Below are 9,213 nucleotides of genomic sequence, written 5' to 3' on the forward strand. Positions count from 1 at the left end.
TGCATCATTACATTGGCTGCCAGTCAGCTTTCCAATTGATTTAAACAGTTTAACGCTTGTTTTTAAGATGTTACATGGCCAAGCCCCTATATATCTCGCTGATCTCCTAATCTGGTATTCTCCTCCAAGATCCTTGAGGTCTGCGGACCAAATGCTTTTGGTTGTCCCAAGGTCGAGGTTAAAACAGACACCGGGCATTTGCCGTGACCGCTCGTAAATTATGGGACTCATTGCCCTGCATATCAGGACCTCTCCAACTCTGGAGACTTTCAAAACCCGTCTAAAGACCCACTTCTACTCTCTGGCTTTTAAATCAAGATGAGTCTGTTTCTATTGGACTTTCCATGATTCTATTCTCTCTTAATCTATATTCTATTTTATTTGGCCTGTCTTCTGCTTTGACTGTGTTATTGTACAGTACTTTGGTCAATAACTGTTGTTTTTAAAAGTGCTATATAAATTAATGAACTTGAAACTCTCTCCTGACTTCCTCCGGACATACTGACCAAAATTTCCACAACAGACCTGTTGCCACTGATTTTCAGTCCTGCTCTGTAATCTTGCATAACTCAGCTTTTTCTCGCTGTTTGATTCTTTAAGACTGAAACTTCTGATGAAGTGTCAGCAAACAGTAGATGGTGCAGTCAGGTGCGTCTTTTTGCTAGAATGATTCACAGGTCTGTGTTAACTTGCTTAAGTTAACATAAAGTATACATTATTATTATTATTATTATTATTATTATTATTATTTAAAAAACAGCCAACTTCCAAAGAAAGATGTTAGAACAGCTGGAGAAAAACAAAGTCTGTCTCACTCCAAGCAAAACATGAAGAAATAAGAGTTGGCTGAAGACTTTTACACAATACTGCTCTAAAACAAAAAAAAAGAAAACAGTTGACTGAAGTTTGACAGATAGTGCTGGAGACTGCTGGTTGTAATAATCCAGCAAGAGTCACCTCTGACAAAGAGTTTGCACCACCTCCTGGCCAAAGATTAGTATTACAACCGTCTCAAAACTTTGCTCTTCCTTGTGTTTTGCATTAATGCCAGTAAAGCAGGTATAAAATGAAATAACTCTGCTGTCTAACGTAATATAATAACAAGGAAGTTAAAGGACAGAATAAGGACAGTAGCACATATACTATATTATATTGCACACCAAATGTGGCTCCTACGTGTTCTTCAGACTGCGCAGACATATACAGCCACCAAGCTCGCTCTGTCTTCACGCTGTACACATTCAGTCCAGCTGAAGTTTGAGTGCGCCTGGTACCCCTCTTTACTGTCTAGTTAAGTCACTCACAGCTTTTATATGCAATTGTGTGTGAGGGAGCATGTGAATGCTGCACTACAGCATGGCGCTGCACTCCAGCACCTTGCTGTAGTGCAGCATTCACATGCTCTGTCAGGAGTCACGAGTCACACCAGACCTAACATCATCAGAGGTGCTTCTGCAGTTCAGACTCCATTTGTAATGAAACACGTCAGTTCGTTGCAAAGGCAGAGTCAAGTAAGGCTGATGTCATCACGGAGCAAATCCTGACATGTCCCCAAGCTGCTCCATTAGCAAACAGGAGGGAGATGTGTTGACACAGTGGCAGTATGTGGGTGACTCTGTGGCGACATGGACATGTTTTCTGTTTCACATATGCCCCCCCCCAAGGGTGGACTTTAACCTTGCTGCATTCAGCGCCCTCAGTCTCATGTTTTCCAGGAAACTGCTTTTCCCTGACAGTTTGCTTTTATCAGACAGACAATTTCACTACAACTCAGCTAAGTACTATAATAAACATAAAAATGGTCTCCTCTGCATCTTTGAGTGGTTTCGTGACATTTCAGTGGTACATTCATCGCCTGGTTAACCATAAATCTTATTCATCAGTGCTGAGCGAGCCCACATTTACCAGAGGCTACATCCACATGTTGCAGCTTGCCTCGCTTCTCAAGAGACGTGATGGCTGAGCTTGTTCGGCGAGTTCTGTGAGGTTAGAATAAGGCGACGGACGGAAGAAAAAAAGTAGTGCGGGGGAGAAAACAGTCTTTAGCACACAGTGTGAGCGTCATGCTCTCAGCAGCCAGTCGTGCAGCAAATAACAGATGTTTGCCTGCTAACAGCTAACAGTTTAATAGACCCAGCAGAATAATTCTGCTTAAAAAATATGCTGTTCCCTTTGTAGAGATCAGTCTTTGTCCACTTTTTATTTGCCAGTGTGTGGATAAAGGGCTTGCATCACTTGCATCACAGTAAATGTTCTGTGCTTTATGAGGGCTTTGTTGCTGATCTGTTGATCAGACAGTGCAATGAGCTGTGACTCAGCCGATCCAAAAAGTCCCTGTCATTGTTAAACAAAGGAGCAGCCACACACCTCATCTGACAAGAAGGAAGTCTTGCAGTCTTTCAGGCACTCGCTGATCAAACGTACTAGTCTGTGCGGGCCGCTGTGATTCTACCAGTGGCATCTGGTATGTTTATGGAAATCTGTCAAAGTCATTTAATCACTTTAATGTTCTTAATCTTAATACATTTATAATAAATGTATTAAGTCACACATGATGGCATCATTTTACAACCCCAGTTCCAGGAAGGACGCTGAGTAAAACCCAAACAAAAACAGAACGATTGACAATTTGCAGGTTTATCAATTTTGAATTATCAAAAAAAAAGTGGCTGTAAAGGTAAGTGGTCCTAAAAAGCCACAGCAGGAGGAACATTTTGCAGCTAATTAAGTGAACTGGCAGCAGGTCAGTAGGATGACTGAATCTCTCAGATGTTTGCTCAAAAGTCAAGATGTGCAGAAGCCTGAAAAAAAAACACCAGTTCATTTACAAACTGTGGAACCGTTTCAGAAAAATGTATCTTAGAGCAAAATTGTAAAGATTATGTATATCTGATCATCTGCAGTACATAACATGATCGAAATGTCCTGGGAGTCTGGAGAAATGTCTGTGTGCAAGGGAAAGGCCAACAATCAATCTCTGCACGGGCTCAGGAACATTTCAACAAAGCAGCGCCGTTCACAAATGCAGGTTACAGTCAGCCTGCAAGGACATGTGAGGAAGAAGCCATATATGAACACGATGCAGAAATGCCACTCTGAGTCAAAGCTCATTCAAATAAAAGCCTTGTTCAAATGCCTGCATCTCTGACTGCATGGTGGTGCATTTGTGCTTATTGAATCAACGGTTTTTACACCTGGAAAGCCGCCATCAGCACTTTAAGGTATATACAGGTGTAACATTTACTCCCATCCAGGTGATGTTTTTTATTTTTAATTTTTTGTACATATTTTAGGAAGACAGTGCTAAAAAGCTCGCTGCATCTATTACAGCAGACTGTGTGTTGAACTTGTTTCATTTCATTTATTTATTTATTTATTTCACACTTGGTACAATAATTCAAACAAACCAACAGCTAACAGATCATCTGCAGAGGAATGGTTTATTTGAAGAGTTTCAGTCAGGTTTCAGAGCTCATCACAGCACAGAAACAGCTTTAGTGAAGGTTACAAATGATCTTCTTATGGCCTCTGACAGTGGACTCATCTCTGTGCTTGTCCTTCTTGACCTCAGTGCAGCATTCGATACTGTTGACCATAATATCCTATTAGAGCGATTAGAACATGCTGTAGGTATTACAGGTATTGCACTGCAGTGGTTTGTATCATATCTATCTAATAGACTCCAATTTGTGCATGTAAATGGAGAGTCCTCTTCACACACTGAGGTTAATTATGGAGTTCCACAGGGTTCAGTGCTAGGACCAATTCTGTTTACATTATACATGCTTCCCCTAGGCAGCATCATTAGAAGACATAGCATACATTTTCACTGCTATGCAGATGACACCCAGCTCTATCTGTCCATGAAGCCAGATAACACACACCAATTAGTTAAACTTTACTGTCTTAAAGACATAAAGACTTGGATGGCCACTAACTTTCTGCTTCTCAACTCAGATAAAACTGAGGTCATTGTACTCGGCGCTGAAAAGCTTAGAAATTTGGTATCTAACCAGATTCTTACTCTGGATGGCATTACCTTGGCCTCCAGTAACACTGTGAGGAACCTTGGAGTCATTTTTGACCAGGATATGTCCTTCAACGCACATATTAAACAAATATGTAAGACTGCGTTCTTCCATTTGCGCAACATCTCTAAAATTAGAAATATCCTGTCTCAGAGTGATGCTGAAAAACTAGTTCATGCATTTATTACTTCCAGGCTGGACTACTGTAATTCATTATTATCAGGATGTCCAAAAAACTCACTGAAAAGCCTTCAGTTAATCCAAAATGCTGCAGCAAGAGTACTGACAGGGACTAGAAAGAGAGAGCATATTTCTCCTGTTTTGGCTTCCCTTCATTGGCTTCCTGTTAAATCCAGAATTGAATTCAAAATCCTGCTCCTCACATACAAGGTCTTAAATAATCAGGCCCCATCTTATCTTAATGACCTTGTAGTACCATATCACCCTATTAGAGCACTTCACTCTCGCTCTGCAGGCCTACTTGTTGTTCCTAGAGTATTTAAAAGTAGAATGGGAGGCAGAGCCTTCAGTTTTCAGGCCCCTCTTCTGTGGAACCAGCTTCCAGTTTGGATTCGGGAGACAGACACTATCTCTACTTTTAAGATTAGGCTTAAAACTTTCCTTTTTGCTAAAGCATATAGTTAGGGCTGGACCAGGTGACCCTGAATCCTCCCTTAGTTATGCTGCAATAGATGTAGGCTGCCGGGGGATTCCCATGACGCATTGAGTTTTTCCTTTCCAGTCACCTTTCTCACTCACTATGTGTTAACAGACCTCTCTGCATTGAATCATATCTGTTATTAACCTCTGTCTCTCTTCCACAGCATGTCTTTTATCCTGTCTTCCTTCTCTCACCCCAACCGGTCGCAGCAGGTGGCCCCGCCCCTCCCTGAGCCTGGTTCTGCCGGAGGTTTCTTCCTGTTAAAAGGGAGTTTTTCCTTCCCACTGTCGCCAAAGTGCTGCTCATAGGGGGTCATGATTGTTGGGCTTTTCTCTGTATCTATGAAGCGCCTTGAGGCGACATTTGTTGTGATTTGGCGCTATATAAATAAAATTGAATTGAATTGAATTGAATTGGATGTACTGGATGACACATTAGTGGACACTGCACAGATCAAACGATGGACAGCTAAGGATGTCTTGTTGTCGCAAGTCCACGAGTACACCTTAAAAGGCTGGCCAACTGAGACCGATGCCTGTTTAAAGCCGTATCAACAGAGAAAGCTGGAACTGAGTGTGAGGGATGGTTGCGTGCTCTGGGGAGCCCGCGTAATTATTCCCACCAAAGGCCGAGACAAAATATTGAAACTCCTGCACCAGACTCATACAGGCATGTCGAAGATGAAAGGCTTGGCAAGGTCTTATGTATGGTGGCCAGGGATGGATGAGAACATTGAAAGAGAAGTGCAGGCATGTGAGGAGTGTCAGAAACACTACAAGTCACCACCTACTGCACCATTACACCCTTGGGAGTGGCCGGAGTCACCATGGTCCAGAATCCATGTGGACTATGCAGGGCCTTTCCTCGGGGAGATGTTTCTAATCATTGTGGATGCTCATTCCAAGTGGATGGACATTTACCCTGTGAAATCCTCTACATCACAGGTAACTATAGAGAAACTGCGCCAGAGTTTCAGTGTGTTTGGACTACCTAAAATGCTAGTTTCAGACAACGGAACATGTTTCACAAGTGCTGAATTTGAGTCATTCATGAAGCAGAATGGCATTGACCATGTGAGATCAGCACCTTTCCACCCTTCTTCAAATGGGCTGGCTGAGAGGGCGGTCCAGACCTTTAAGGAGGGGATGAAGAAAGTCAAAGGTGATACCTTGCAAACCAGACTGTCCCGATTTCTGTTCAGTTATCGCATCACACCGCATGCCACTACTGGTTTATCACCTGCAGAGTTGATGATGTCACGGAGACTCAGATCAGTTTTGGACTTGCTCATGCCTGATGTGAAAACAAAAGTGCAGCACAAACAATTGAAACAGAAAGAAAATCACGACACCAAGAAAAGACTGAGAAGTTTCACACCAGGAGACAAGGTCTTCATCAGAAACTACTCCTATGGCCCGAAGTGGATTCCCGCAGTCATTGTGAGAGCATCGGGTCCAGTGTCTTACATTGTTACCATTGGATCAGGTCAAACTGTGAAGCGGCACGTGGATCAGGTGAGAGCAAGAGTGGCTGACACTGTTCCCAGTACACCAGACAGGGAGGTGGAGCCATTGCATGACAAAGAAGCAATGCCTGAGTGCTTCTTGCCATCAGAGTTGGACACATCGCCACAACCTCCGGCAACGGAGTTGCCTTATGCTCCGGAGACTCCGGCTCCCGGAGACTCCTCAGTGACACCCGTGTTGCGAAGTTCCCAGAGAGAGAGACGTCCACCAGAGACTTTAAAGGACTTTGTTAGATAGAGTGAGATCTTCCAGGAATAGAGCAACAATGCGCTCTGATCTCACAGGAAGGACGTACCTTCCTAGTTAAAAAAAAAGAAAAGAAAAGAAAAACATGGAAACATATGTATGGTTGTATGGTTACCTTAATTACATGTTGATTGCTTGTTAAGCATTCTTTAGATAAACAGTTTTTTTGTAAGTCAAGGGAGTTGTTGACTTAAGGGGGGAGGAGATGTGGTATCGCAAGAAATTAGTGGTTATATAAATATGTGAGTGTGTTGTTTAAAATGGTAATGCCATGAGAGGCAGTAGTGGTTCTATGTTACATTTATGTTGTAAGGAAGAGGAAGAAGTGGGTGTCCTGTAGGAGGCAGTAGAAAAATGGATGCTCGTGTTCTGTACATGCCCCGAAAGAAAGGTTCAGTAAACCAGTTGCAACGATACTTCATTGTAAGTCTCAGTTATTGTATTTTTATTTTTTGAAGATGCAACATCTTTTTGGCGACGAGGACGTTTAGGGGGAAGGAGTTTGGGCGATCGGACTGAAAGAAAAGAGAAGGAAAAAAAAAAAGTGATCGAGTCGGCTACAGGTTTGGCTAGCTTTTCAAGAATGCAAAAGTTTTCGGCTGGAAATAGAAGGCAGTAACCTCGAAGCGGAAATGGCTACAATTGGCACGCTAGTAGCGTTCGATCCAAAGAATCAGACTTGGGATGAGTATACGGAAATACTTGAGCAGTTTTTCGCAGCTAACGGGATCGACGATGCAGAGAAACAAAGAGCGATCTTAATAAGTGTCGTAGGAGCAGCGACGTACAGCTTGATGCGAAACCTTCTCAGCCCGGCCAAGCCCAAAGACAAAACCTTTCAAGAGCTGGTGCTTATGATGAAAAATCACTTCGATCCGAAGCCCAGTGAAATTGTGCAAAGGTATAAGTTTGACTCTCGCTCCCGCAAGCCGAATGAAACCGTCATGGAATATGTAGCGGAGCTGCGTCGCCTGGCGCAGGATTGTAACTATGGCAACACGTTACAACAGATGTTGAGAGATAGGATCGTCTGCGGAATTAAGGATGACCGAATTCAGAGACGTCTCTTGTCAGAAATAGATCTCACTTTTGACAAGGCTTTGTCAATTGCAGTAGCCATGGAGACTGCAAATAAAAATGCACAGGATCTGCAGACCTCAGGTGCGTCAGCAAAATGTTTCAGTTTCACTAAAGGACAACAGGAGAGTCGTACCTTTAAAGGAGAAAGTAAAGAGTGTTATCGTTGCAAAGGAACCTAGCACACAGCAGCAGACTGTAAGTACAAACAAGAAAAATGTCATGCTTGTGGTAAAATGGGACACATAGCTAGAGCTTGTAGAAGCAAGACTAAACTGAACCAGAAAAAGTATGGATCGACATATGTAAAGAAAGAAAAAAAGCAGAGTTCACACTACAGTACTCACAATGTGGGCGAGAAAGCAGAGAACAACAAAACTGATAGCTCTGAAGATGACTCTTTCATGTTGAACTGTGTCAAGTGCAGTCAAGGGCACAAAAGAAAACTGTTCAAGTTAGGGCGTGGCAGTGTGGTACACTTGAGAAGAGTAGACCCCTACACTGTGGATATGCAAATTGATGGAAAAAAGGTGAACTTTGAAATAGACACTGGATGTTGACTAACAGTCATGAACGAAGCAACATTCAGACAGCAAGCCCCCCAGCCTGCAGCCCATCAAAATCAAGCTCGAAACTTATACAGGGGATCCTGTTAAGGTGGTTGGTGCAACACGAGTCAGCGTCAAATACAAGCAGCAGAAAAAACATCTGCCCCTGGTGGTGGTCGAAGGCAACGGCCCCAGCTTGCTAGGGCGAGCTTGGCTCGAGGAAATTAAATTGGACTGGGGGGAAGTGAAAAACAGTTGTAACATCAGAAAGCTGCACCAAGTCAAAACAACAGAAAAAACACTTCAGCAAGTGTTAAGTAAACATGAGAATGTATTCAAAGAGGAATTGGGCACCCTGAAAGGAATGAAAGCTGCTATTCATGTGAAAAGTGATGCCACCCCACGCTTCTTCCGTCCACGTTCTGTCCCCTTTGCTATGCGAGCAAAAGTCGACGAGGAAATAGACCGACTATTGAAAGAAGGCATCATCTCACCAGTGAAATATGCTGAATGGGCGGCACCAGTAGTGCCACTCCTGAAGCCCACAGGGACAATAAGACTGTGTGGGGATTACAAGCTTACTGTAAACACCGTGGCTTCACTGGAGCAGTACCCAATACCCAGAATGGAGGACTTGTTTGCCACACTGTCCGGGGGTAAGCAGTTCTCAAAATTAGACATGAGCCACGCTTACCAGCAAATACTCTTGGATGACCAATCGAAAAAGTACGTGACAGTAAACACGTCTCGGGGGCTGTTCACATATAACAGATTGCCTTTTGGAGTGGCCTCTGCTCCAGCAATATTCCAGAGGACCATGGAAAGTCTTTTGAAGGGGATTCCTCACGTAGCGGTGTATTTAGATGACATCTTAGTGACTGGAGTGGATGAGGTAAGCCATCTACAGAACCTGGATGAGGTGTTGACCCGGTTGGAGGAAGCTGGGTTGAGATTAAAGAGGTGCAAGTGTGCTTTCATGCAAGAGAAAGTGGAGTACTTGGGGCACATAGTGGACGCCCAGGGGCTCCACCCGGTGGAAAAGAAAGTTAAAGCAATCATGGACGCACCTACCCCCACAAATGTCACTGAACTGAAAGCATACTTAGGTTTGCTAAATTACTACAACA

This window comes from Neolamprologus brichardi, chromosome 10 (genome assembly GCF_056152115.1).
Source record: "Neolamprologus brichardi isolate AB-2024 chromosome 10, ASM5615211v1, whole genome shotgun sequence".
Lineage (NCBI taxonomy): Eukaryota > Metazoa > Chordata > Actinopteri > Cichliformes > Cichlidae > Neolamprologus > Neolamprologus brichardi.